Below are 27,230 nucleotides of genomic sequence, written 5' to 3'. Positions count from 1 at the left end.
TGATCTCCTGTCCTTCCTCATGTAATCATTTAGAAGTGAAATCCACTTTTTTTAAGGCTGGGCTTCTGTTGCAATATAACTTTACAAAATGTTTTCCAATTGACTGAAACTCCATTGCACAAAACGAGCATGTCATTAATCGTCGATTTAGAGTGGACTGCATTGCCCAGTGTGTGCATTGAGGAGCACATGTTCGTCTTTACTGGGGAGCAAGTTTGCACTCATGAATGTGGCAAAACATTCAAATCCGTAAGTGGGTGAACATTAAAGTCCTAGATGCTGCAAATCTCTATATCTGGATAAGGAATGACTGAAAAAAGTTATGTCTCCAGTGTCAAAATGTGTGTAATGCACTAGTAATTCATTTCCTTTATTGACCAGTGAGGTAGCCATGTATGGAGGTGCTGTAGAGTGAAAATCAAGTTTCAAATGGCAGTGATCCATCTGCCTGGATAGCTCAGTTGGTAGAGCATCAGACTTTTAATCTGAGGGTCCAGGGTTCAAGTCCCTGTTCAGGCGTACCTTTGCTTCTTTTTCAAAAAATTAAGCAGGAAATATGAATTGCTCATTCTAATATGTGCTATTTCTGATGGCATCGCAACCTTGGGCAATATGACTCTAAGGTAGTGGAGTCCAGAGTTCTTGGATGCTTTGCCAACATATCAAGCCTGACTGTGCTTCTAAATAGCATGAAATAGCAATCTTTGTACAAAGTTTTAATATTGGGGAGACAGATTGGTCGAAAAAAAGCAGACAGGCGCTGCTGAGATTCGAACTCAGGATCTCCTGTTTACTAGACAGGCGCTTTAACCAACTAAGCCACAGCACCTTTTTTGCATCTGGTCTCCTTTCCTTCCTCATGTAATCATTTAGAAGTGAAATCCACTTTTTTAAGGCTGGGCTTCTGTTGCAATATAACTTTTCAAAATGTTTTCCAATTGACTGAAACTCCATTGCACAAAACGAGCATGTCATTAATCGTCGATTTAGAGTGGACTGCATTGCCCAGTGTGTGCATTGAGGAGCACATGTTCGTCTTTACTGGGGAGCAAGTTTGCACTCATGAATGTGGCAAAACATTCAAATCCGTAAGTGGGTGAACATTAAAGTCCTAGATGCTGCAAATCTCTATATCTGGATACGGAATGACTGAAAAAAGTTATGTCTCCAGTGTCAAAATGTGTGTAATGCACTAGTAATTCATTTCCTTTATTGACCAGTGAGGTAGCCATGTATGGAGGTGCTGTAGAGTGAAAATCAAGTTTCAAATGAGCAGTGATCCCTGTGCCTGGATAGCTCAGTCGGTAGAGCATCAGACTTTTAATCTGAGGGTCCAGGGTTCAAGTCCCTGTTCAGGCGTACCTTTGCTTCTTTTACAAAAAATTAAGCAGGAAATATGAATTGCTCATTCTAATATGTGCTATTTCTGATGGCATCGCAACCTTGGGCAATATGATTCTAAGGTAGTGGAGTCCAGAGTTCTTGGATGCTTTGCCAACATTTCAAGCCTGACTGTGCTTCTAAATAGCATGAAATAGCAATCTTTGTACAAAGTTTTAATATTGGGGAGACAGATTGGTCGAAAAAAAAGCAGACAGGCGCTGCTGAGATTCGAACTCAGGATCTCCTGTTTACTAGACAGGCGCTTTAACCAACTAAGCCACAGCACCTTTTTTGCATCTGGTCTCCTTTCCTTCCTCATGTAATCATTTAGAAGTGAAATCCACTTTTTTAAGGCTGGGCTTCTGTTGCAATATAACTTTTCAAAATGTTTTCCAATTGACTGAAACTCCATTGCACAAAACGAGCATGTCATTAATCGTCGATTTAGAGTGGACTGCATTGCCCAGTGTGTGCATTGAGGAGCACATGTTCGTCTTTACTGGGGAGTAAGTTTGCACTCATGAATGTGGCAAAACATTCAAATCCGTAAGTGGGTGAACATTAAAGTCCTAGATGCTGCAAATCTCTATATCTGGATACGGAATGACTGAAAAAAGTTATGTCTCCAGTGTCAAAATGTGTGTAATGCACTAGTAATTCATTTCCTTTATTGACCAGTGAGGTAGCCATGTATGGAGGTGCTGTAGAGTGAAAATCAAGTTTCAAATGGCAGTGATCCATCTGCCTGGATAGCTCAGTCGGTAGAGCATCAGACTTTTAATCTGAGGGTCCAGGGTTCAAGTCCCTGTTCAGGCGTACCTTTGCTTCTTTTACAAAAAATTAAGCAGGAAATATGAATTGCTCATTCTAATATGTGCTATTTCTGATGGCATCGCAACCTTGGGCAATATGACTCTAAGGTAGTGGAGTCCAGAGTTCTTGGATGCTTTGCCAACATATCAAGCCTGACTGTGCTTCTAAATAGCATGAAATAGCAATCTTTGTACAAAGTTTTAATATTGGGGAGACAGATTGGTCGAAAAAAAGCAGACAGGCGCTGCTGAGATTCAAACTCAGGATCTCCTGTTTACTAGACAGGCGCTTTAACCAACTAAGCCACAGCACCTTTTTTGCATCTGGTCTCCTTTCCTTCCTCATGTAATCATTTAGAAGTGAAATCCACTTTTTTAAGGCTGGGCTTCTGTTGCAATATAACTTTTCAAAATGTTTTCCAATTGACTGAAACTCCATTGCACAAAACGAGCATGTCATTAATCGTCGATTTAGAGTGGACTGCATTGCCCAGTGTGTGCATTGAGGAGCACATGTTCGTCTTTACTGGGGAGCAAGTTTGCACTCATGAATGTGGCAAAACATTCAAATCCGTAAGTGGGTGAACATTAAAGTCCTAGATGCTGCAAATCTCTATATCTGGATACGGAATGACTGAAAAAAGTTATGTCTCCAGTGTCAAAATGTGTGTAATGCACTAGTAATTCATTTCCTTTATTGACCAGTGAGGTAGCCATGTATGGAGGTGCTGTAGAGTGAAAATCAAGTTTCAAATGGGCAGTGATCCCTGTGCTGGATAGCTCAGTCGGTAGAGCATCAGACTTTTAATCTGAGGGTCCAGGGTTCAAGTCCCTGTTCAGGCGTACCTTTGCTTCTTTTACAAAAAATTAAGCAGGAAATATGAATTGCTCATTCTAATATGTGCTATTTCTGATGGCATCGCAACCTTGGGCAATATGATTCTAAGGTAGTGGAGTCCAGAGTTCTTGGATGCTTTGCCAACATTTCAAGCCTGACTGTGCTTCTAAATAGCATGAAATAGCAATCTTTGTACAAAGTTTTAATATTGGGGAGACAGATTGGTCGAAAAAAAAGCAGACAGGCGCTGCTGAGATTCGAACTCAGGATCTCCTGTTTACTAGACAGGCGCTTTAACCAACTAAGCCACAGCACCTTTTTTGCATCTGGTCTCCTTTCCTTCCTCATGTAATCATTTAGAAGTGAAATCCACTTTTTTAAGGCTGGGCTTCTGTTGCAATATAACTTTTCAAAATGTTTTCCAATTGACTGAAACTCCATTGCACAAAACGAGCATGTCATTAATCGTCGATTTAGAGTGGACTGCATTGCCCAGTGTGTGCATTGAGGAGCACATGTTCGTCTTTACTGGGGAGTAAGTTTGCACTCATGAATGTGGCAAAACATTCAAATCCGTAAGTGGGTGAACATTAAAGTCCTAGATGCTGCAAATCTCTATATCTGGATACGGAATGACTGAAAAAAGTTATGTCTCCAGTGTCAAAATGTGTGTAATGCACTAGTAATTCATTTCCTTTATTGACCAGTGAGGTAGCCATGTATGGAGGTGCTGTAGAGTGAAAATCAAGTTTCAAATGGCAGTGATCCATCTGCCTGGATAGCTCAGTCGGTAGAGCATCAGACTTTTAATCTGAGGGTCCAGGGTTCAAGTCCCTGTTCAGGCGTACCTTTGCTTCTTTTACAAAAAATTAAGCAGGAAATATGAATTGCTCATTCTAATATGTGCTATTTCTGATGGCATCGCAACCTTGGGCAATATGACTCTAAGGTAGTGGAGTCCAGAGTTCTTGGATGCTTTGCCAACATATCAAGCCTGACTGTGCTTCTAAATAGCATGAAATAGCAATCTTTGTACAAAGTTTTAATATTGGGGAGACAGATTGGTCGAAAAAAAGCAGACAGGCGCTGCTGAGATTCGAACTCAGGATCTCCTGTTTACTAGACAGGTGCTTTAACCAACTAAGCCACAGCACCTTTTTTGCATCTGGTCTCCTTTCCTTCCTCATGTAATCATTTAGAAGTGAAATCCACTTTTTTAAGGCTGGACTTCTGTTGCAATATAACTTTTCAAAATGTTTTCCAATTGACTGAAACTCCATTGCACAAAACGAGCATGTCATTAATCGTCGATTTAGAGTGGACTGCATTGCCCAGTGTGTGCATTGAGGAGCACATGTTCGTCTTTACTGGGGAGTAAGTTTGCACTCATGAATGTGGCAAAACATTCAAATCCGTAAGTGGGTGAACATTAAAGTCCTAGATGCTGCAAATCTCTATATCTGGATACGGAATGACTGAAAAAAGTTATGTCTCCAGTGTCAAAATGTGTGTAATGCACTAGTAATTCATTTCCTTTATTGACCAGTGAGGTAGCCATGTATGGAGGTGCTGTAGAGTGAAAATCAAGTTTCAAATGGCAGTGATCCATCTGCCTGGATAGCTCAGTCGGTAGAGCATCAGACTTTTAATCTGAGGGTCCAGGGTTCAAGTCCCTGTTCAGGCGTACCTTTGCTTCTTTTACAAAAAATTAAGCAGGAAATATGAATTGCTCATTCTAATATGTGCTATTTCTGATGGCATCGCAACCTTGGGCAATATGACTCTAAGGTAGTGGAGTCCAGAGTTCTTGGATGCTTTGCCAACATTTCAAGCCTGACTGTGCTTCTAAATAGCATGAAACAGCAATCTTTGTACAAAGTTTTAATATTGGGGAGACAGATTGGTCGAAAAAAAAGCAGACAGGCGCTGCTGAGATTCGAACTCAGGATATCCTGTTTACTAGACAGGCGCTTTAACCAACTAAGCCACAGCACCTTTTTTGCATCTGTTCTCCTTTCCTTCCTCATGTAATCATTTAGAAGTGAAATCCACTTTTTTAAGGCTGGGCTTCTGTTGCAATATAACTTTTCAAAATGTTTTCCAATTGACTGAAACTCCATTGCACAAAACGAGCATGTCATTAATCGTCGATTTAGAGTGGACTGCATTGCCCAGTGTGTGCATTGAGGAGCACATGTTCGTCTTTACTGGGGAGTAAGTTTGCACTCATGAATGTGGCAAAACATTCAAATCCGTAAGTGGGTGAACATTAAAGTCCTAGATGCTGCAAATCTCTATATCTGGATACGGAATGACTGAAAAAAGTTATGTCTCCAGTGTCAAAATGTGTGTAATGCACTAGTAATTCATTTCCTTTATTGACCAGTGAGGTAGCCATGTATGGAGGTGCTGTAGAGTGAAAATCAAGTTTCAAATGGCAGTGATCCATCTGCCTGGATAGCTCAGTCGGTAGAGCATCAGACTTTTAATCTGAGGGTCCAGGGTTCAAGTCCCTGTTCAGGCGTACCTTTGCTTCTTTTACAAAAAATTAAGCAGGAAATATGAATTGCTCATTCTAATATGTGCTATTTCTGATGGCATCGCAACCTTGGGCAATATGACTCTAAGGTAGTGGAGTCCAGAGTTCTTGGATGCTTTGCCAACATATCAAGCCTGACTGTGCTTCTAAATAGCATGAAATAGCAATCTTTGTACAAAGTTTTAATATTGGGGAGACAGATTGGTCGAAAAAAAGCTGACAGGCGCTGCTGAGATTCGAACTCAGGATCTCCTGTTTACTAGACAGGTGCTTTAACCAACTAAGCCACAGCACCTTTTTTGCATCTGGTCTCCTTTCCTTCCTCATGTAATCATTTAGAAGTGAAATCCACTTTTTTAAGGCTGGACTTCTGTTGCAATATAACTTTTCAAAATGTTTTCCAATTGACTGAAACTCCATTGCACAAAACGAGCATGTCATTAATCGTCGATTTAGAGTGGACTGCATTGCCCAGTGTGTGCATTGAGGAGCACATGTTCGTCTTTACTGGGGAGTAAGTTTGCACTCATGAATGTGGCAAAACATTCAAATCCGTAAGTGGGTGAACATTAAAGTCCTAGATGCTGCAAATCTCTATATCTGGATACGGAATGACTGAAAAAAGTTATGTCTCCAGTGTCAAAATGTGTGTAATGCACTAGTAATTCATTTCCTTTATTGACCAGTGAGGTAGCCATGTATGGAGGTGCTGTAGAGTGAAAATCAAGTTTCAAATGGCAGTGATCCATCTGCCTGGATAGCTCAGTCGGTAGAGCATCAGACTTTTAATCTGAGGGTCCAGGGTTCAAGTCCCTGTTCAGGCGTACCTTTGCTTCTTTTACAAAAAATTAAGCAGGAAATATGAATTGCTCATTCTAATATGTGCTATTTCTGATGGCATCGCAACCTTGGGCAATATGACTCTAAGGTAGTGGAGTCCAGAGTTCTTGGATGCTTTGCCAACATTTCAAGCCTGACTGTGCTTCTAAATAGCATGAAACAGCAATCTTTGTACAAAGTTTTAATATTGGGGAGACAGATTGGTCGAAAAAAAAGCAGACAGGCGCTGCTGAGATTCGAACTCAGGATATCCTGTTTACTAGACAGGCGCTTTAACCAACTAAGCCACAGCACCTTTTTTGCATCTGTTCTCCTTTCCTTCCTCATGTAATCATTTAGAAGTGAAATCCACTTTTTTAAGGCTGGGCTTCTGTTGCAATATAACTTTTCAAAATGTTTTCCAATTGACTGAAACTCCATTGCACAAAACGAGCATGTCATTAATCGTCGATTTAGAGTGGACTGCATTGCCCAGTGTGTGCATTGAGGAGCACATGTTCGTCTTTACTGGGGAGCAAGTTTGCACTCATGAATGTGGCAAAACATTCAAATCCGTAAGTGGGTGAACATTAAAGTCCTAGATGCTGCAAATCTCTATATCTGGATAAGAATTACTGAAAAAAGTTATGTCTCCAGTGTCAAAATGTGTGTAATGCACTAGTAATTCATTTCCTTTATTGACCAGTGAGGTAGCCATGTATGGAGGTGCTGTAGAGTGAAAATCAAGTTTCAAATGGGCAGTGATCCCTGTGCCTGGATAGCTCAGTCGGTACAGCATCAGACTTTTAATCTGAGGGTCCAGGGTTCAAGTCCCTGTTCAGGTGTACCTTTGCTTCTTTTACAAAAAATTAAGCAGGAAATATGAATTGCTCATTCTAATATGTGCTATTTCTGATGGCATCGCAACCTTGGGCAATATGACTCTAAGGTAGTGGAGTCCAGAGTTCTTGGATGCTTTGCCAACATTTCAAGCCTCACTGTGCTTCTAAATAGCATGAAATAGCAATCTTTGTACAAAGTTTTAATATTGGGGAGACAGATTGGTCGAAAAAAAAGCAGACAGGCGCTGCTGAGATTCGAACTCAGGATCTCCTGTTTACTAGACAGGCGCTTTAACCAACTAAGCCACAGCACCTCTTTTGCATCTGATCTCCTGTCCTTCCTCATGTAATCATTTAGAAGTGAAATCCACTTTTTTTAAGGCTGGGCTTCTGTTGCAATATAACTTTACAAAATGTTTTCCAATTGACTGAAACTCCATTGCACAAAACGAGCATGTCATTAATCGTTGATTTAGAGTGGACTGCATTGCCCAGTGTGTGTATTGAGGAGCACATGTTCGCCTTTACTGGGGAGCAATTTTGCACTCATGAATGTGGCAAAACATTCAAATCCGTAAGTGGGTGAACATTAAAGTCCTAGATGCTGCAAATCTCTATATCTGGATACGGAATGACTGAAAAAAGTTATGTCTCCAGTGTCAAAATGTGTGTAATGCACTAGTAATTCATTTCCTTTATTGACCAGTGAGGTAGCCATGTATGGAGGTGCTGTCGAGTGAAAATCAAGTTTCAAATGGGCAGTGATCCCTGTGCCTGGATAGCTCAGTCGGTAGAGCATCAGTCTTTTAATCTGAGGGTCCAGGGTTCAAGTCCCTGTTCAGGCGTACCTTTGCTTCTTTTACAAAAAATTAAGCAGGAAATATGAATTGCTCATTCTAATATGTGCTATTTCTGATGGCATCGCAACCTTGGGCAATATGACTCTAAGGTAGTGGAGTCCAGAGTTCTTGGATGCTTTACCAACATTTCAAGCCTCACTGTGCTTCTAAATAGCATGAAATAGCAATCTTTGTACAAAGTTTTAATATTGGGGAGACAGATTGGTCGAAAAAAAAGCAGACAGGCGCTGCTGAGATTCGAACTCAGGATCTCCTGTTTACTAGACAGGCGCTTTAACCAACTAAGCCACAGCACCCTTTTTGCATCTGGTCTCCTTTCCTTCCTCATGTAATCATTTAGAAGTGAAATCCACTTTTTTAAGGCTGGGCTTCTGTTGCAATATAACTTTTCAAAATGTTTTCCAATTGACTGAAACTCCATTGCACAAAACGAGCATGTCATTAATCGTCGATTTAGAGTGGACTGCATTGCCCAGTGTGTGCATTGAGGAGCACATGTTCGTCTTTACTGGGGAGCAAGTTTGCACTCATGAATGTGGCAAAACATTCAAATCCGTAAGTGGGTGAACATTAAAGTCCTAGATGCTGCAAATCTCAATATCTGGATACGGAATGACTGAAAAAAGTTATGTCTCCAGTGTCAAAATGTGTGTAATGCACTAGTAATTCATTTCCTTTATTGACCAGTGAGGTAGCCATGTATGGAGGTGCTGTAGAGTGAAAATCAAGTTTCAAATGGGCAGTGATCCCTGTGCCTGGATAGCTCAGTCGGTAGAGCATCAGACTTTTAATCTGAGGGTCCAGGGTTCAAGTCCCTGTTCAGGCGTATCTTTGCTTCTTTTACAAAAAATTTAGCAGGAAATATGAATTGCTCATTCTAATATGTGCTATTTCTGATGGCATCGCAACCTTGGGCAATATGACTCTAAGGTAGTGGAGTCCAGAATTCTTGGATGCTTTGCCAACATTTCAAGCCTGACTGTGCTTCTAAATAGCATGAAATAGCAATCTTTGTACAAAGTTTTAATATTGGGGAGACAGATTGGTCGAAAAAAAAGCAGACAGGCGCTGCTGAGATTCGAACTCAGGATCTCCTGTTTACTAGACAGGCGCTTTAACCAACTAAGCCACAGCACCTTTTTTGCATCTGGTCTCCTTTCCTTCCTCATGTAATCATTTAGAAGTGAAATCCACTTTTTTAAGGCTGGGCTTCTGTTGCAATATAACTTTTCAAAATGTTTTCCAATTGACTGAAACTCCATTGCACAAAACGAGCATGTCATTAATCGTCGATTTAGAGTGGACTGCATTGCCCAGTGTGTGCATTGAGGAGCACATGTTCGTCTGTACTGGGGAGCAAGTTTGCACTCATGAATGTGGCAAAACATTCAAATCCGTAAGTGGGTGAACATTAAAGTCCTAGATGCTGCAAATCTCTATATCTGGATACGGAATGACTGAAAAAGGTTATGTCTCCAGTGTCAAAATGTGTGTAATGCACTAGTAATTCATTTCCTTTATTGCCCAGTGAGGTAGCCATGTATGGAGGTGCTGTAGAGTGAAAATCAAGTTTCAAATGGGCAGTGATCCCTGTGCCTGGATAGCTCAGTCGGTAGAGCATCAGACTTTTAATCTGAGGGTCCAGGGTTCAAGTCCCTGTTCAGGCGTACCTTTGCTTCTTTTACAAAAAATTAAGCAGGAAATATGAATTGCTCATTCTAATATGTGCTATTTCTGATGGCATCGCAACCTTGGGCAATATGACTCTAAGGTAGTGGAGTCCAGAATTCTTGGATGCTTTGCCAACATTTCAAGCCTGACTGTGCTTCTAAATAGCATGAAATAACAATCTTTGTACAAAGTTTTAATATTGGGGAGACAGATTGGTCGAAAAAAAAGCAGACAGGCGCTGCTGAGATTCGAACTCAGGATCTCCTGTTTACTAGACAGGCGCTTTAACCAACTAAGCCGCAGCACCTTTTTTGCATCTGAACTCCTTTCCTTCCTCATGTAATCATTTAGAAGTGAAATCCACTTTTTTAAGGCTGGGCTTCTGTTGCAATACAACTTTTCAAAATGTTTTCCAATTGACTGAAACTCCATTGCACAAAACGAGCATGTCATTAATCGTCGATTTAGAGTGGACTGCATTGCCCAGTGTGTGCATTGAGGAGCACATGTTCGTCTTTACTGGGGAGCAAGTTTGCACTCATGAATGTGGCAAAACATTCAAATCCGTAAGTGGGTGAACATTAAAGTCCTAGATGCTGCAAATCTCTATATCTGGATACGGAATGAAGGAAAAAAGTTATGTCTCCAGTGTCAAAATGTGTGTAATGCACTAGTAATTCATTTCCTTTATTGACCAGTGAGGTAGCCATGTATGGAGGTGCTGTAGAGTGAAAATCAAGTTTCAAAGTGGTAGTGATCCCTGTGCCTGGATAGCTCAGTCGGTAGAGCATCAGACTTTTAATCTGAGGGTCCAGGGTTCAAGTCCCTGTTCAGGCGTACCTTTGCTTCTTTTACAAAAAATTAAGCAGGAAATATGAATTGCTCATTCTAATATGTGCTATTTCTGATGGCATCGCAACCTTGGGCAATATGACTCTAAGGTAGTGGAGTCCAGAGTTCTTGGATGCTTTGCCAACATTTCAAGCCTGACTGTGCTTCTAAATAGCATGAAATAGCAATCTTTGTACAAAGTTTTAATATTGGGGAGACAGATTGGTCGAAAAAAAAGCAGACAGGCGCTGCTGAGATTCGAACTCAGGGTCTCCTGTTTACTAGACAGGCGCTTTAACCAACTAAGCCACAGCACCTTTTTTGCATCTGGTCTCCTTTCCTTCCTCATGTAATCATTTAGAAGTGAAATCCACTTTTTTAAGGCTGGGCTTCTGTTGCAATATAACTTTTCAAAATGTTTTCCAATTGACTGAAACTCCATTGCACAAAATGAGCATGTCATTAATCATCGATTTAGAGTGGACTGCATTGCCCAGTGTGTGCATTGAGGAGCACATGTTTGTCTTTACTGGGGAGCAAGTTTGCACTCATGAATGTGGCAAAACATTCAAATCCGTAAGTGGGTGAACATTAAAGTCCTAGATGCTGCAAATCTCTATATCTGGATACGGAATGACTGAAAAAAGTTATGTCTCCAGTGTCAAAATGTGTGTAATGCACTAGTAATTCATTTCCTTTATTGACCAGTGAGGTAGCCATGTATGGAGGTGCTGTAGAGTGAAAATCAAGTTGCAAGTGGCAGTGATCCATCTGCCTGGATAGCTCAGTCGGTAGAGCATCAGACTTTTAATCTGAGGGTCCAGGGTTCAAGTCCCTGTTCAGGCGTACCTTTGCTTCTTTTAAAAAAAAATAAGCAGGAAATATGAATTGCTCATTCTAATATGTGCTATTTCTGATGGCATCGCAACCTTGGGCAATAGGACTCTAAGGTAGTGGAGTCCAGAGTTCTTGGATGCTTTGCCAACATTTCAAGCCTGACTGTGCTTCTAAATAACATGAAACAGCAATCTTTGTACAAAGTTTTAATATTGGGGAGACAGATTGGTCGAAAAAAAAGCAGACAGGCGCTGCTGAGATTCGAACTCAGGATCTCCTGTTTACTAGACAGGCGCTTTAACCAACTAAGCCACAGCACCCTTTTTGCATCTGGTCTCCTTTCCTTCCTCATGTAATCATTTAGAAGTGAAATCCACTTTTTTAAGGCTGGGCTTCTGTTGCAATATAACTTTTCAAAATGTTTTCCAATTGACTGAAACTCCATTGCACAAAACGAGCATGTCATTAATCGTCGATTTAGAGTGGACTGCATTGCCCAGTGTGTGCATTGAGGAGCACATGTTCGTCTTTACTGGGGAGCAAGTTTGCACTCATGAATGTGGCAAAACATTCAAATCCGTAAGTGGGTGAACATTAAAGTCCTAGATGCTGCAAATCTCAATATCTGGATACGGAATGACTGAAAAAAGTTATGTCTCCAGTGTCAAAATGTGTGTAATGCACTAGTAATTCATTTCCTTTATTGACCAGTGAGGTAGCCATGTATGGAGGTGCTGTAGAGTGAAAATCAAGTTTCAAATGGGCAGTGATCCCTGTGCCTGGATAGCTCAGTCGGTAGAGCATCAGACTTTTAATCTGAGGGTCCAGGGTTCAAGTCCCTGTTCAGGCGTATCTTTGCTTCTTTTACAAAAAATTTAGCAGGAAATATGAATTGCTCATTCTAATATGTGCTATTTCTGATGGCATCGCAACCTTGGGCAATATGACTCTAAGGTAGTGGAGTCCAGAATTCTTGGATGCTTTGCCAACATTTCAAGCCTGACTGTGCTTCTAAATAGCATGAAATAGCAATCTTTGTACAAAGTTTTAATATTGGGGAGACAGATTGGTCGAAAAAAAAGCAGACAGGCGCTGCTGAGATTCGAACTCAGGATCTCCTGTTTACTAGACAGGCGCTTTAACCAACTAAGCCACAGCACCTTTTTTGCATCTGGTCTCCTTTCCTTCCTCATGTAATCATTTAGAAGTGAAATCCACTTTTTTAAGGCTGGGCTTCTGTTGCAATATAACTTTTCAAAATGTTTTCCAATTGACTGAAACTCCATTGCACAAAACGAGCATGTCATTAATCGTCGATTTAGAGTGGACTGCATTGCCCAGTGTGTGCATTGAGGAGCACATGTTCGTCTTTACTGGGGAGCAAGTTTGCACTCATGAATGTGGCAAAACATTCAAATCCGTAAGTGGGTGAACATTAAAGTCCTAGATGCTGCAAATCTCTATATCTGGATACGGAATGACTGAAAAAGGTTATGTCTCCAGTGTCAAAATGTGTGTAATGCACTAGTAATTCATTTCCTTTATTGCCCAGTGAGGTAGCCATGTATGGAGGTGCTGTAGAGTGAAAATCAAGTTTCAAATGGGCAGTGATCCCTGTGCCTGGATAGCTCAGTCGGTAGAGCATCAGACTTTTAATCTGAGGGTCCAGGGTTCAAGTCCCTGTTCAGGCGTACCTTTGCTTCTTTTACAAAAAATTAAGCAGGAAATATGAATTGCTCATTCTAATATGTGCTATTTCTGATGGCATCGCAACCTTGGGCAATATGACTCTAAGGTAGTGGAGTCCAGAATTCTTGGATGCTTTGCCAACATTTCAAGCCTGACTGTGCTTCTAAATAGCATGAAATAACAATCTTTGTACAAAGTTTTAATATTGGGGAGACAGATTGGTCGAAAAAAAAGCAGACAGGCGCTGCTGAGATTCGAACTCAGGATCTCCTGTTTACTAGACAGGCGCTTTAACCAACTAAGCCGCAGCACCTTTTTTGCATCTGAACTCCTTTCCTTCCTCATGTAATCATTTAGAAGTGAAATCCACTTTTTTAAGGCTGGGCTTCTGTTGCAATACAACTTTTCAAAATGTTTTCCAATTGACTGAAACTCCATTGCACAAAACGAGCATGTCATTAATCGTCGATTTAGAGTGGACTGCATTGCCCAGTGTGTGCATTGAGGAGCACATGTTCGTCTTTACTGGGGAGCAAGTTTGCACTCATGAATGTGGCAAAACATTCAAATCCGTAAGTGGGTGAACATTAAAGTCCTAGATGCTGCAAATCTCTATATCTGGATACGGAATGAAGGAAAAAAGTTATGTCTCCAGTGTCAAAATGTGTGTAATGCACTAGTAATTCATTTCCTTTATTGACCAGTGAGGTAGCCATGTATGGAGGTGCTGTAGAGTGAAAATCAAGTTTCAAAGTGGTAGTGATCCCTGTGCCTGGATAGCTCAGTCGGTAGAGCATCAGACTTTTAATCTGAGGGTCCAGGGTTCAAGTCCCTGTTCAGGCGTACCTTTGCTTCTTTTACAAAAAATTAAGCAGGAAATATGAATTGCTCATTCTAATATGTGCTATTTCTGATGGCATCGCAACCTTGGGCAATATGACTCTAAGGTAGTGGAGTCCAGAGTTCTTGGATGCTTTGCCAACATTTCAAGCCTGACTGTGCTTCTAAATAGCATGAAATAGCAATCTTTGTACAAAGTTTTAATATTGGGGAGACAGATTGGTCGAAAAAAAAGCAGACAGGCGCTGCTGAGATTCGAACTCAGGATCTCCTGTTTACTAGACAGGCGCTTTAACCAACTAAGCCACAGCACCTTTTTTGCATCTTGTCTCCTTTCCTTCCTCATGTAATCATTTAGAAGTGAAATCCACTTTTTTAAGGCTGGGCTTCTGTTGCAATATAACTTTTCAAAATGTTTTCCAATTGACTGAAACTCCATTGCACAAAATGAGCATGTCATTAATCGTCGATTTAGAGTGGACTGCATTGCCCAGTGTGTGCATTGAGGAGCACATGTTTGTCTTTACTGGGGAGCAAGTTTGCACTCATGAATGTGGCAAAACATTCAAATCCGTAAGTGGGTGAACATTAAAGTCCTAGATGCTGCAAATCTCTATATCTGGATACGGAATGACTGAAAAAAGTTATGTCTCCAGTGTCAAAATGTGTGTAATGCACTAGTAATTCATTTCCTTTATTGACCAGTGAGGTAGCCATGTATGGAGGTGCTGTAGAGTGAAAATCAAGTTGCAAGTGGCAGTGATCCATCTGCCTGGATAGCTCAGTCGGTAGAGCATCAGACTTTTAATCTGAGGGTGCAGGGTTCAAGTCCCTGTTCAGGCGTACCTTTGCTTCTTTTAAAAAAAAATAAGCAGGAAATATGAATTGCTCATTCTAATATGTGCTATTTCTGATGGCATCGCAACCTTGGGCAATATGACTCTAAGGTAGTGGAGTCCAGAGTTCTTGGATGCTTTGCCAACATTTCAAGCCTGACTGTGCTTCTAAATAGCATGAAACAGCAATCTTTGTACAAAGTTTTAATATTGGGGAGACAGATTGGTCGAAAAAAAAGCAGACAGGCGCTGTTGAGATTCGAACTCAGGATCTCCTGTTTACTAGACAGGCGCTTTAACCAACTAAGCCACAGCACCTTTTTTGCATCTGGTCTCCTTTCCTTCCTCATGTAATCATTTAGAAGTGAAATCCACTTTTTTAAGGCTGGGCTTCTGTTGCAATATAACTTTTCAAAATGTTTTCCAATTGACTGAAACTCCATTGCACAAAACGAGCATGTCATTAATCGTCGATTTAGAGTGGACTGCATTGCCCAGTGTGTGCATTGAGGAGCACATGTTCGTCTTTACTGGGGAGCAAGTTTGCACTCATGAATGTGGCAAAACATTCAAATCCGTAAGTGGGTGAACATTAAAGTCCTAGATGCTGCAAATCTCTATATCTGGATACGGAATGACTGAAAAAAGTTATGTCTCCAGTGTCAAAATGTGTGTAATGCACTAGTAATTCATTTCCTTTATTGACCAGTGAGGTAGCCATGTATGGAGGTGCTGTAGAGTGAAAATCAAGTTTCAAATGGGCAGTGATCCCTGTGCCTGGATAGCTCAGTCGGTAGAGCATCAGACTTTTAATCTGAGGGTCCAGGGTTCAAGTCCCTGTTCAGGTGTATCTTTGCTTCTTTTACAAAAAATTTAGCAGGAAATATCAATTGCTCATTCTAATATGTGCTATTTCTGATGGCATCGCAACCTTGGGCAATATGACTCTAAGGTAGTGGAGTCCAGAATTCTTGGATGCTTTGCCAACATTTCAAGCCTGACTGTGCTTCTAAATAGCATGAAATAACAATCTTTGTACAAAGTTTTAATATTGGGGAGACAGATTGGTCGAAAAAAAAGCAGACAGGCGCTGCTGAGATTCGAACTCAGGATCTCCTGTTTACTAGACAGGCGCTTTAACCAACTAAGCCACAGCACCTCTTTTGCATCTGGTCTCCTTTCCTTCCTCATGTAATCATTTAGAAGTGAAATCCACTTTTTTTAAGGCTAGGCTTCTGTTGCAATATAACTTTGCAAAATGTTTTCCAATTGACTGAAACTCCATTGCACAAAACGAGCATGTCATTAATCGTCGATTTAGAGTGGACTGCATTGCCCAGTGTGTGCATTGAGGAGCACATGTTCGTCTTTACTGGGGAGCAAGTTTGCACTCATGAATGTGGCAAAACATTCAAATCCGTAAGTGGGTGAACATTAAAGTCCTAGATGCTGCAAATCTCTATATCTGGATACGGAATGACTGAAAAAAGTTATGTCTCCAGTGTCAAAATGTGTGTAATGCACTAGTAATTCATTTCCTTTATTGACCAGTGAGGTAGCCATGTATGGAGGTGCTGTAGAGTGAAAATCAAGTTTCAAATGGGCAGTGATCCCTGTGCCTGGATAGCTCAGTCGGTAGAGCATCAGACTTTTAATCTGAGGGTCCAGGGTTCAAGTCCCTGTTCAGGTGTATCTTTGCTTCTTTTACAAAAAATTTAGCAGGAAATATCAATTGCTCATTCTAATATGTGCTATTTCTGATGGCATCGCAACCTTGGGCAATATGACTCTAAGGTAGTAGAGTCCAGAGTTCTTGGATGCTTTGCCAACATTTCAAGCCTGACTGTGCTTCTAAATAGCATGAAACAGCAATCTTTGTACAAAGTTTTAATATTGGGGAGACAGATTGGTCGAAAAAAAAGCAGACAGGCGCTGCTGAGATTCGAACTCAGGATCTCCTGTTTACTAGACAGGCGCTTTAACCAACTAAGCCACAGCACCTTTTTTGCATCTGGTCTCCTTTCCTTCCTCATGTAATCATTTAGAAGTGAAATCCACTTTTTTAAGGCTGGGCTTCTGTTGCAATATAACTTTTCAAAATGTTTTCCAATTGACTGAAACTCCATTGCACAAAACGAGCATGTCATTAATCGTCGATTTAGAGTGGACTGCATTGCCCAGTGTGTGCATTGAGGAGCACATGTTCGTCTTTACTGGGGAGCAAGTTTGCACTCATGAATGTGGCAAAACATTCAAATCCGTAAGTGGGTGAACATTAAAGTCCTAGATGCTGCAAATCTCTATATCTGGATACGGAATGACTGAAAAAAGTTATGTCTCCAGTGTCAAAATGTGTGTAATGCACTAGTAATTCATTTCCTTTATTGACCAGTGAGGTAGCCATGTATGGAGGTGCTGTAGAGTGAAAATCAAGTTTCAAATGGGCAGTGATCCCTGTGCCTGGATAGCTCAGTCGGTACAGCATCAGACTTTTAATCTGAGGGTCCAGGGTTCAAGTCCCTGTTCAGGCGTACCTTTGCTTCTTTTACAAAAAATTAAGCAGGAAATATGAATTGCTCATTCTAATATGTGCTATTTCTGATGGCATCGCAACCTTGGGCAATATGACTCTAAGGTAGTAGAGTCCAGAGTTCTTGGATGCTTTGCCAACATTTCAAGCCTGACTGTGCTTCTAAATAGCATGAAACAGCAATCTTTGTACAAAGTTTTAATATTGGGGAGACAGATTGGTCGAAAAAAAAGCAGACAGGCGCTGCTGAGATTCGAACTCAGGATCTCCTGTTTACTAGACAGGCGCTTTAACCAACTAAGCCACAGCACCTTTTTTGCATCTGGTCTCCTTTCCTTCCTCATGTAATCATTTAGAAGTGAAATCCACTTTTTTAAGGCTGGGCTTCTGTTGCAATATAACTTTTCAAAATGTTTTCCAATTGACTGAAACTCCATTGCACAAAACGAGCATGTCATTAATCGTCGATTTAGAGTGGACTGCATTGCCCAGTGTGTGCATTGAGGAGCACATGTTCGTCTTTACTGGGGAGCAAGTTTGCACTCATGAATGTGGCAAAACATTCAAATCCGTAAGTGGGTGAACATTAAAGTCCTAGATGCTGCAAATCTCTATATCTGGATACGGAATGACTGAAAAAAGTTATGTCTCCAGTGTCAAAATGTGTGTAATGCACTAGTAATTCATTTCCTTTATTGACCAGTGAGGTAGCCATGTATGGAGGTGCTGTAGAGTGAAAATCAAGTTTCAAATGGGCAGCGATCCCTGTGCCTGGATAGCTCAGTCGGTAGAGCATCAGACTTTTAATCTGAGGGTCCAGGGTTCAAGTCCCTGTATATAACTTTTCAAAATGTTTTCCAATTGACTGAAACTCCATTGCACAAAACGAGCATGTCATTAATCGTCGATTTAGAGTGGACTGCATTGCCCAGTGTGTGCATTGAGGAGCACATGTTCGTCTTTACTGGGGAGCAAGTTTGCACTCATGAATGTGGCAAAACATTCAAATCCGTAAGTGGGTGAACATTAAAGTCCTAGATGCTGCAAATCTCTATATCTGGATACGGAATGACTGAAAAAAGTTATGTCTCCAGTGTCAAAATGTGTGTAATGCACTAGTAATTCATTTCCTTTATTGACCAGTGAGGTAGCCATGTATGGAGGTGCTGTAGAGTGAAAATCAAGTTTCAAATGGGCAGTGATCCCTGTGCCTGGATAGCTCAGTCGGTACAGCATCAGACTTTTAATCTGAGGGTCCAGGGTTCAAGTCCCTGTTCAGGCGTACCTTTGCTTCTTTTACAAAAAATTAAGCAGGAAATATGAATTGCTCATTCTAATATGTGCTATTTCTGATGGCATCGCAACCTTGGGCAATATGACTCTAAGGTAGTGGAGTCCAGAGTTCTTGGATGCTTTGCCAACATTTCAAGCCTCACTGTGCTTCTAAATAGCATGAAATAGCAATCTTTGTACAAAGTTTTAATATTGGGGAGACAGATTGGTCGAAAAAAAAGCAGACAGGCGCTGCTGAGATTCGAACTCAGGATCTCCTGTTTACTAGACAGGCGCTTTAACCAACTAAGCCACAGCACCTCTTTTGCATCTGATCTCCTGTCCTTCCTCATGTAATCATTTAGAAGTGAAATCCACTTTTTTTAAGGCTGGGCTTCTGTTGCAATATAACTTTACAAAATGTTTTCCAATTGACTGAAACTCCATTGCACAAAACGAGCATGTCATTAATCGTTGATTTAGAGTGGACTGCATTGCCCAGTGTGTGTATTGAGGAGCACATGTTCGCCTTTACTGGGGAGCAATTTTGCACTCATGAATGTGGCAAAACATTCAAATCCGTAAGTGGGTGAACATTAAAGTCCTAGATGCTGCAAATCTCTATATCTGGATACGGAATGACTGAAAAAAGTTATGTCTCCAGTGTCAAAATGTGTGTAATGCACTAGTAATTCATTTCCTTTATTGACCAGTGAGGTAGCCATGTATGGAGGTGCTGTCGAGTGAAAATCAAGTTTCAAATGGGCAGTGATCCCTGTGCCTGGATAGCTCAGTCGGTAGAGCATCAGACTTTTAATCTGAGGGTCCAGGGTTCAAGTCCCTGTTCAGGTGTACCTTTGCTTCTTTTACAAAAAATTAAGCAGGAAATATGAATTGCTCATTCTAATATGTGCTATTTCTGATGGCATCGCAACCTTGGGCAATATGACTCTAAGGTAGTGGAGTCCAGAGTTCTTGGATGCTTTACCAACATTTCAAGCCTCACTGTGCTTCTAAATAGCATGAAATAGCAATCTTTGTACAAAGTTTTAATATTGGGGAGACAGATTGGTCGAAAAAAAAGCAGACAGGCGCTGCTGAGATTCGAACTCAGGATCTCCTGTTTACTAGACAGGCGCTTTAACCAACTAAGCCACAGCACCCTTTTTGCATCTGGTCTCCTTTCCTTCCTCATGTAATCATTTAGAAGTGAAATCCACTTTTTTAAGGCTGGGCTTCTGTTGCAATATAACTTTTCAAAATGTTTTCCAATTGACTGAAACTCCATTGCACAAAACGAGCATGTCATTAATCGTCGATTTAGAGTGGACTGCATTGCCCAGTGTGTGCATTGAGGAGCACATGTTCGTCTTTACTGGGGAGCAAGTTTGCACTCATGAATGTGGCAAAACATTCAAATCCGTAAGTGGGTGAACATTAAAGTCCTAGATGCTGCAAATCTCAATATCTGGATACGGAATGACTGAAAAAAGTTATGTCTCCAGTGTCAAAATGTGTGTAATGCACTAGTAATTCATTTCCTTTATTGACCAGTGAGGTAGCCATGTATGGAGGTGCTGTAGAGTGAAAATCAAGTTTCAAATGGGCAGTGATCCCTGTGCCTGGATAGCTCAGTCGGTAGAGCATCAGACTTTTAATCTGAGGGTCCAGGGTTCAAGTCCCTGTTCAGGCGTATCTTTGCTTCTTTTACAAAAAATTTAGCAGGAAATATGAATTGCTCATTCTAATATGTGCTATTTCTGATGGCATCGCAACCTTGGGCAATATGACTCTAAGGTAGTGGAGTCCAGAATTCTTGGATGCTTTGCCAACATTTCAAGCCTGACTGTGCTTCTAAATAGCATGAAATAGCAATCTTTGTACAAAGTTTTAATATTGGGGAGACAGATTGGTCGAAAAAAAAGCAGACAGGCGCTGCTGAGATTCGAACTCAGGATCTCCTGTTTACTAGACAGGCGCTTTAACCAACTAAGCCACAGCACCTTTTTTGCATCTGGTCTCCTTTCCTTCCTCATGTAATCATTTAGAAGTGAAATCCACTTTTTTAAGGCTGGGCTTCTGTTGCAATATAACTTTTCAAAATGTTTTCCAATTGACTGAAACTCCATTGCACAAAACGAGCATGTCATTAATCGTCGATTTAGAGTGGACTGCATTGCCCAGTGTGTGCATTGAGGAGCACATGTTCGTCTGTACTGGGGAGCAAGTTTGCACTCATGAATGTGGCAAAACATTCAAATCCGTAAGTGGGTGAACATTAAAGTCCTAGATGCTGCAAATCTCTATATCTGGATACGGAATGACTGAAAAAGGTTATGTCTCCAGTGTCAAAATGTGTGTAATGCACTAGTAATTCATTTCCTTTATTGCCCAGTGAGGTAGCCATGTATGGAGGTGCTGTAGAGTGAAAATCAAGTTTCAAATGGGCAGTGATCCCTGTGCCTGGATAGCTCAGTCGGTAGAGCATCAGACTTTTAATCTGAGGGTCCAGGGTTCAAGTCCCTGTTCAGGCGTACCTTTGCTTCTTTTACAAAAAATTAAGCAGGAAATATGAATTGCTCATTCTAATATGTGCTATTTCTGATGGCATCGCAACCTTGGGCAATATGACTCTAAGGTAGTGGAGTCCAGAATTCTTGGATGCTTTGCCAACATTTCAAGCCTGACTGTGCTTCTAAATAGCATGAAATAACAATCTTTGTACAAAGTTTTAATATTGGGGAGACAGATTGGTCGAAAAAAAAGCAGACAGGCGCTGCTGAGATTCGAACTCAGGATCTCCTGTTTACTAGACAGGCGCTTTAACCAACTAAGCCGCAGCACCTTTTTTGCATCTGAACTCCTTTCCTTCCTCATGTAATCATTTAGAAGTGAAATCCACTTTTTTAAGGCTGGGCTTCTGTTGCAATACAACTTTTCAAAATGTTTTCCAATTGACTGAAACTCCATTGCACAAAACGAGCATGTCATTAATCGTCGATTTAGAGTGGACTGCATTGCCCAGTGTGTGCATTGAGGAGCACATGTTCGTCTTTACTGGGGAGCAAGTTTGCACTCATGAATGTGGCAAAACATTCAAATCCGTAAGTGGGTGAACATTAAAGTCCTAGATGCTGCAAATCTCTATATCTGGATACGGAATGAAGGAAAAAAGTTATGTCTCCAGTGTCAAAATGTGTGTAATGCACTAGTAATTCATTTCCTTTATTGACCAGTGAGGTAGCCATGTATGGAGGTGCTGTAGAGTGAAAATCAAGTTTCAAAGTGGTAGTGATCCCTGTGCCTGGATAGCTCAGTCGGTAGAGCATCAGACTTTTAATCTGAGGGTCCAGGGTTCAAGTCCCTGTTCAGGCGTACCTTTGCTTCTTTTACAAAAAATTAAGCAGGAAATATGAATTGCTCATTCTAATATGTGCTATTTCTGATGGCATCGCAACCTTGGGCAATATGACTCTAAGGTAGTGGAGTCCAGAGTTCTTGGATGCTTTGCCAACATTTCAAGCCTGACTGTGCTTCTAAATAGCATGAAATAGCAATCTTTGTACAAAGTTTTAATATTGGGGAGACAGATTGGTCGAAAAAAAAGCAGACAGGCGCTGCTGAGATTCGAACTCAGGATCTCCTGTTTACTAGACAGGCGCTTTAACCAACTAAGCCACAGCACCTTTTTTGCATCTGGTCTCCTTTCCTTCCTCATGTAATCATTTAGAAGTGAAATCCACTTTTTTAAGGCTGGGCTTCTGTTGCAATATAACTTTTCAAAATGTTTTCCAATTGACTGAAACTCCATTGCACAAAATGAGCATGTCATTAATCGTCGATTTAGAGTGGACTGCATTGCCCAGTGTGTGCATTGAGGAGCACATGTTTGTCTTTACTGGGGAGCAAGTTTGCACTCATGAATGTGGCAAAACATTCAAATCCGTAAGTGGGTGAACATTAAAGTCCTAGATGCTGCAAATCTCTATATCTGGATACGGAATGACTGAAAAAAGTTATGTCTCCAGTGTCAAAATGTGTGTAATGCACTAGTAATTCATTTCCTTTATTGACCAGTGAGGTAGCCATGTGTGGAGGTGCTGTAGAGTGAAAATCAAGTTGCAAGTGGCAGTGATCCATCTGCCTGGATAGCTCAGTCGGTAGAGCATCAGACTTTTAATCTGAGGGTCCAGGGTTCAAGTCCCTGTTCAGGCGTACCTTTGCTTCTTTTAAAAAAAAATAAGCAGGAAATATGAATTGCTCATTCTAATATGTGCTATTTCTGATGGCATCGCAACCTTGGGCAATATGACTCTAAGGTAGTGGAGTCCAGAGTTCTTGGATGCTTTGCCAACATTTCAAGCCTGACTGTGCTTCTAAATAGCATGAAACAGCAATCTTTGTACAAAGTTTTAATATTGGGGAGACAGATTGGTCGAAAAAAAAGCAGACAGGCGCTGTTGAGATTCGAACTCAGGATCTCCTGTTTACTAGACAGGCGCTTTAACCAACTAAGCCACAGCACCTTTTTTGCATCTGGTCTCCTTTCCTTCCTCATGTAATCATTTAGAAGTGAAATCCACTTTTTTAAGGCTGGGCTTCTTTTGCAATATAACTTTTCAAAATGTTTTCCAATTGACTGAAACTCCATTGCACAAAACGAGCATGTCATTAATCGTCGATTTAGAGTGGACTGCATTGCCCAGTGTGTGCATTGAGGAGCACATGTTCGTCTTTACTGGGGAGCAAGTTTGCACTCATGAATGTGGCAAAACATTCAAATCCGTAAGTGGGTGAACATTAAAGTCCTAGATGCTGCAAATCTCTATATCTGGATACGGAATGACTGAAAAAAGTTATGTCTCCAGTGTCAAAATGTGTGTAATGCACTAGTAATTCATTTCCTTTATTGACCAGTGAGGTAGCCATGTATGGAGGTGCTGTAGAGTGAAAATCAAGTTTCAAATGGGCAGTGATCCCTGTGCCTGGATAGCTCAGTCGGTAGAGCATCAGACTTTTAATCTGAGGGTCCAGGGTTCAAGTCCCTGTTCAGGTGTATCTTTGCTTCTTTTACAAAAAATTTAGCAGGAAATATCAATTGCTCATTCTAATATGTGCTATTTCTGATGGCATCGCAACCTTGGGCAATATGACTCTAAGGTAGTGGAGTCCAGAATTCTTGGATGCTTTGCCAACATTTCAAGCCTGACTGTGCTTCTAAATAGCATGAAATAACAATCTTTGTACAAAGTTTTAATATTGGGGAGACAGATTGGTCGAAAAAAAAGCAGACAGGCGCTGCTGAGATTCGAACTCAGGATCTCCTGTTTACTAGACAGGCGCTTTAACCAACTAAGCCACAGCACCTCTTTTGCATCTGGTCTCCTTTCCTTCCTCATGTAATCATTTAGAAGTGAAATCCACTTTTTTTAAGGCTAGGCTTCTGTTGCAATATAACTTTGCAAAATGTTTTCCAATTGACTGAAACTCCATTGCACAAAACGAGCATGTCATTAATCGTCGATTTAGAGTGGACTGCATTGCCCAGTGTGTGCATTGAGGAGCACATGTTCGTCTTTACTGGGGAGCAAGTTTGCACTCATGAATGTGGCAAAACATTCAAATCCGTAAGTGGGTGAACATTAAAGTCCTAGATGCTGCAAATCTCTATATCTGGATACGGAATGACTGAAAAAAGTTATGTCTCCAGTGTCAAAATGTGTGTAATGCACTAGTAATTCATTTCCTTTATTGACCAGTGAGGTAGCCATGTATGGAGGTGCTGTAGAGTGAAAATCAAGTTTCAAATGGGCAGTGATCCTTGTGCCTGGATAGCTCAGTCGGTAGAGCATCAGACTTTTAATCTGAGGGTCCAGGGTTCAAGTCCCTGTTCAGGCGTACCTTTGCTTCTTTTACAAAAAATTAAGCAGGAAATATGAATTGCTCATTCTAATATGTGCTATTTCTGATGGCATCGCAACCTTGGGCAATATGACTCTAAGGTAGTAGAGTCCAGAGTTCTTGGATGCTTTGCCAACATTTCAAGCCTGACTGTGCTTCTAAATAGCATGAAACAGCAATCTTTGTACAAAGTTTTAATATTGGGGAGACAGATTGGTCGAAAAAAAAGCAGACAGGCGCTGCTGAGATTCGAACTCAGGATCTCCTGTTTACTAGACAGGCGCTTTAACCAACTAAGCCACAGCACCTTTTTTGCATCTGGTCTCCTTTCCTTCCTCATGTAATCATTTAGAAGTGAAATCCACTTTTTTAAGGCTGGGCTTCTGTTGCAATATAACTTTTCAAAATGTTTTCCAATTGACTGAAACTTCATTGCACAAAACGAGCATGTCATTAATCGTCGATTTAGAGTGGACTGCATTGCCCAGTGTGTGCATTGAGGAGCACATGTTCGTCTTTACTGGGGAGCAAGTTTGCACTCATGAATGTGGCAAAACATTCAAATCCGTAAGTGGGTGAACATTAAAGTCCTAGATGCTGCAAATCTCTATATCTGGATACGGAATGACTGAAAAAAGTTATGTCTCCAGTGTCAAAATGTGTGTAATGCACTAGTAATTCATTTCCTTTATTGACCAGTGAGGTAGCCATGTATGGAGGTGCTGTAGAGTGAAAATCAAGTTTCAAATGGGCAGCAATCCCTGTGCCTGGATAGCTCAGTCGGTAGAGCATCAGACTTTTAATCTGAGGGTCCAGGGTTCAAGTCCCTGTATATAACTTTTCAAAATGTTTTCCAATTGACTGAAACTCCATTGCACAAAACGAGCATGTCATTAATCGTCGATTTAGAGTGGACTGCATTGCCCAGTGTGTGCATTGAGGAGCACATGTTCGTCTTTACTGGGGAGCAAGTTTGCACTCATGAATGTGGCAAAACATTCAAATCCGTAAGTGGGTGAACATTAAAGTCCTAGATGCTGCAAATCTCTATATCTGGATACGGAATGACTGAAAAAAGTTATGTCTCCAGTGTCAAAATGTGTGTAATGCACTAGTAATTCATTTCCTTTATTGACCAGTGAGGTAGCCATGTATGGAGGTGCTGTAGAGTGAAAATCAAGTTTCAAATGGGCAGTGATCCCTGTGCCTGGATAGCTCAGTCGGTACAGCATCAGACTTTTAATCTGAGGGTCCAGGGTTCAAGTCCCTGTTCAGGCGTACCTTTGCTTCTTTTACAAAAAATTAAGCAGGAAATATGAATTGCTCATTCTAATATGTGCTATTTCTGATGGCATCGCAACCTTGGGCAATATGACTCTAAGGTAGTGGAGTCCAGAGTTCTTGGATGCTTTGCCAACATTTCAAGCCTCACTGTGCTTCTAAATAGCATGAAATAGCAATCTTTGTACAAAGTTTTAATATTGGGGAGACAGATTGGTCGAAAAAAAAGCAGACAGGCGCTGCTGAGATTCGAACTCAGGATCTCCTGTTTACTAGACAGGCGCTTTAACCAACTAAGCCACAGCACCTCTTTTGCATCTGATCTCCTGTCCTTCCTCATGTAATCATTTAGAAGTGAAATCCACTTTTTTTAAGGCTGGGCTTCTGTTGCAATATAACTTTACAAAATGTTTTCCAATTGACTGAAACTCCATTGCACAAAACGAGCATGTCATTAATCGTTGATTTAGAGTGGACTGCATTGCCCAGTGTGTGTATTGAGGAGCACATGTTCGCCTTTACTGGGGAGCAATTTTGCACTCATGAATGTGGCAAAACATTCAAATCCGTAAGTGGGTGAACATTAAAGTCCTAGATGCTGCAAATCTCTATATCTGGATACGGAATGACTGAAAAAAGTTATGTCTCCAGTGTCAAAATGTGTGTAATGCACTAGTAATTCATTTCCTTTATTGACCAGTGAGGTAGCCATGTATGGAGGTGCTGTCGAGTGAAAATCAAGTTTCAAATGGGCAGTGATCCCTGTGCCTGGATAGCTCAGTCGGTAGAGCATCAGACTTTTAATCTGAGGGTCCAGGGTTCAAGTCCCTGTTCAGGCGTACCTTTGCTTCTTTTACAAAAAATTAAGCAGGAAATATGAATTGCTCATTCTAATATGTGCTATTTCTGATGGCATCGCAACCTTGGGCAATATGACTCTAAGGTAGTGGAGTCCAGAGTTCTTGGATGCTTTACCAACATTTCAAGCCTCACTGTGCTTCTAAATAGCATGAAATAGCAATCTTTGTACAAAGTTTTAATATTGGGGAGACAGATTGGTCGAAAAAAAAGCAGACAGGCGCTTCTGAGATTCGAACTCAGGATCTCCTGTTTACTAGACAGGCGCTTTAACCAACTAAGCCACAGCACCCTTTTTGCATCTGGTCTCCTTTCCTTCCTCATGTAATCATTTAGAAGTGAAATCCACTTTTTTAAGGCTGGGCTTCTGTTGCAATATAACTTTTCAAAATGTTTTCCAATTGACTGAAACTCCATTGCACAAAACGAGCATGTCATTAATCGTCGATTTAGAGTGGACTGCATTGCCCAGTGTGTGCATTGAGGAGCACATGTTCGTCTTTACTGGGGAGCAAGTTTGCACTCATGAATGTGGCAAAACATTCAAATCCGTAAGTGGGTGAACATTAAAGTCCTAGATGCTGCAAATCT

The 27,230-nt window shown here is 41.0% G+C and overlaps 20 non-coding genes across 20 annotated transcripts; all 20 read left to right on the top strand.

Moving 5' to 3' along the window:
- Window positions 1-446: 446 nt before the first annotated feature.
- TRNAK-UUU (transfer RNA lysine (anticodon UUU)) lies at window positions 447-519 on the top strand. Its single transcript has one exon. It is a non-coding gene; the product is annotated as a tRNA-Lys (tRNA).
- Window positions 520-1,286: 767 nt separating this feature from the next.
- On the top strand, window positions 1,287-1,359 carry TRNAK-UUU (transfer RNA lysine (anticodon UUU)). Its single transcript has one exon. It is a non-coding gene; the product is annotated as a tRNA-Lys (tRNA).
- Window positions 1,360-2,126: 767 nt separating this feature from the next.
- On the top strand, window positions 2,127-2,199 carry TRNAK-UUU (transfer RNA lysine (anticodon UUU)). The gene has a single exon. It is a non-coding gene; the product is annotated as a tRNA-Lys (tRNA).
- Window positions 2,200-3,805: 1,606 nt separating this feature from the next.
- TRNAK-UUU (transfer RNA lysine (anticodon UUU)) lies at window positions 3,806-3,878 on the top strand. The gene has a single exon. It is a non-coding gene; the product is annotated as a tRNA-Lys (tRNA).
- Window positions 3,879-4,644: 766 nt separating this feature from the next.
- Window positions 4,645-4,717, top strand: TRNAK-UUU (transfer RNA lysine (anticodon UUU)). The gene has a single exon. It is a non-coding gene; the product is annotated as a tRNA-Lys (tRNA).
- Window positions 4,718-5,484: 767 nt separating this feature from the next.
- TRNAK-UUU (transfer RNA lysine (anticodon UUU)) lies at window positions 5,485-5,557 on the top strand. The gene has a single exon. It is a non-coding gene; the product is annotated as a tRNA-Lys (tRNA).
- Window positions 5,558-6,323: 766 nt separating this feature from the next.
- On the top strand, window positions 6,324-6,396 carry TRNAK-UUU (transfer RNA lysine (anticodon UUU)). The gene has a single exon. It is a non-coding gene; the product is annotated as a tRNA-Lys (tRNA).
- Window positions 6,397-8,846: 2,450 nt separating this feature from the next.
- On the top strand, window positions 8,847-8,919 carry TRNAK-UUU (transfer RNA lysine (anticodon UUU)). Its single transcript has one exon. It is a non-coding gene; the product is annotated as a tRNA-Lys (tRNA).
- A 768-nt stretch (window positions 8,920-9,687) lies between these two features.
- Window positions 9,688-9,760, top strand: TRNAK-UUU (transfer RNA lysine (anticodon UUU)). Its single transcript has one exon. It is a non-coding gene; the product is annotated as a tRNA-Lys (tRNA).
- Window positions 9,761-10,528: 768 nt separating this feature from the next.
- On the top strand, window positions 10,529-10,601 carry TRNAK-UUU (transfer RNA lysine (anticodon UUU)). Its single transcript has one exon. It is a non-coding gene; the product is annotated as a tRNA-Lys (tRNA).
- Window positions 10,602-11,368: 767 nt separating this feature from the next.
- Window positions 11,369-11,441, top strand: TRNAK-UUU (transfer RNA lysine (anticodon UUU)). Its single transcript has one exon. It is a non-coding gene; the product is annotated as a tRNA-Lys (tRNA).
- A 768-nt stretch (window positions 11,442-12,209) lies between these two features.
- On the top strand, window positions 12,210-12,282 carry TRNAK-UUU (transfer RNA lysine (anticodon UUU)). Its single transcript has one exon. It is a non-coding gene; the product is annotated as a tRNA-Lys (tRNA).
- A 768-nt stretch (window positions 12,283-13,050) lies between these two features.
- Window positions 13,051-13,123, top strand: TRNAK-UUU (transfer RNA lysine (anticodon UUU)). Its single transcript has one exon. It is a non-coding gene; the product is annotated as a tRNA-Lys (tRNA).
- Window positions 13,124-13,891: 768 nt separating this feature from the next.
- Window positions 13,892-13,964, top strand: TRNAK-UUU (transfer RNA lysine (anticodon UUU)). The gene has a single exon. It is a non-coding gene; the product is annotated as a tRNA-Lys (tRNA).
- A 6,255-nt stretch (window positions 13,965-20,219) lies between these two features.
- TRNAK-UUU (transfer RNA lysine (anticodon UUU)) lies at window positions 20,220-20,292 on the top strand. Its single transcript has one exon. It is a non-coding gene; the product is annotated as a tRNA-Lys (tRNA).
- Window positions 20,293-21,060: 768 nt separating this feature from the next.
- On the top strand, window positions 21,061-21,133 carry TRNAK-UUU (transfer RNA lysine (anticodon UUU)). The gene has a single exon. It is a non-coding gene; the product is annotated as a tRNA-Lys (tRNA).
- A 768-nt stretch (window positions 21,134-21,901) lies between these two features.
- Window positions 21,902-21,974, top strand: TRNAK-UUU (transfer RNA lysine (anticodon UUU)). Its single transcript has one exon. It is a non-coding gene; the product is annotated as a tRNA-Lys (tRNA).
- Window positions 21,975-22,741: 767 nt separating this feature from the next.
- TRNAK-UUU (transfer RNA lysine (anticodon UUU)) lies at window positions 22,742-22,814 on the top strand. The gene has a single exon. It is a non-coding gene; the product is annotated as a tRNA-Lys (tRNA).
- Window positions 22,815-24,424: 1,610 nt separating this feature from the next.
- Window positions 24,425-24,497, top strand: TRNAK-UUU (transfer RNA lysine (anticodon UUU)). Its single transcript has one exon. It is a non-coding gene; the product is annotated as a tRNA-Lys (tRNA).
- Window positions 24,498-26,547: 2,050 nt separating this feature from the next.
- Window positions 26,548-26,620, top strand: TRNAK-UUU (transfer RNA lysine (anticodon UUU)). Its single transcript has one exon. It is a non-coding gene; the product is annotated as a tRNA-Lys (tRNA).
- The last annotated feature ends 610 nt before the right edge of the window (window positions 26,621-27,230 follow it).

Source organism: Ambystoma mexicanum, unplaced genomic scaffold, assembly GCF_040938575.1.
Source record: "Ambystoma mexicanum isolate Mex_15411 unplaced genomic scaffold, UKY_AmexF1_1 Mex_scaf1, whole genome shotgun sequence".
NCBI classification, from domain to species: Eukaryota; Metazoa; Chordata; class Amphibia; order Caudata; family Ambystomatidae; genus Ambystoma; species Ambystoma mexicanum.
The sequence above is the reverse complement of the archived record's forward strand: the minus strand, read 5'-3'. Positions and strand labels throughout refer to the sequence as shown.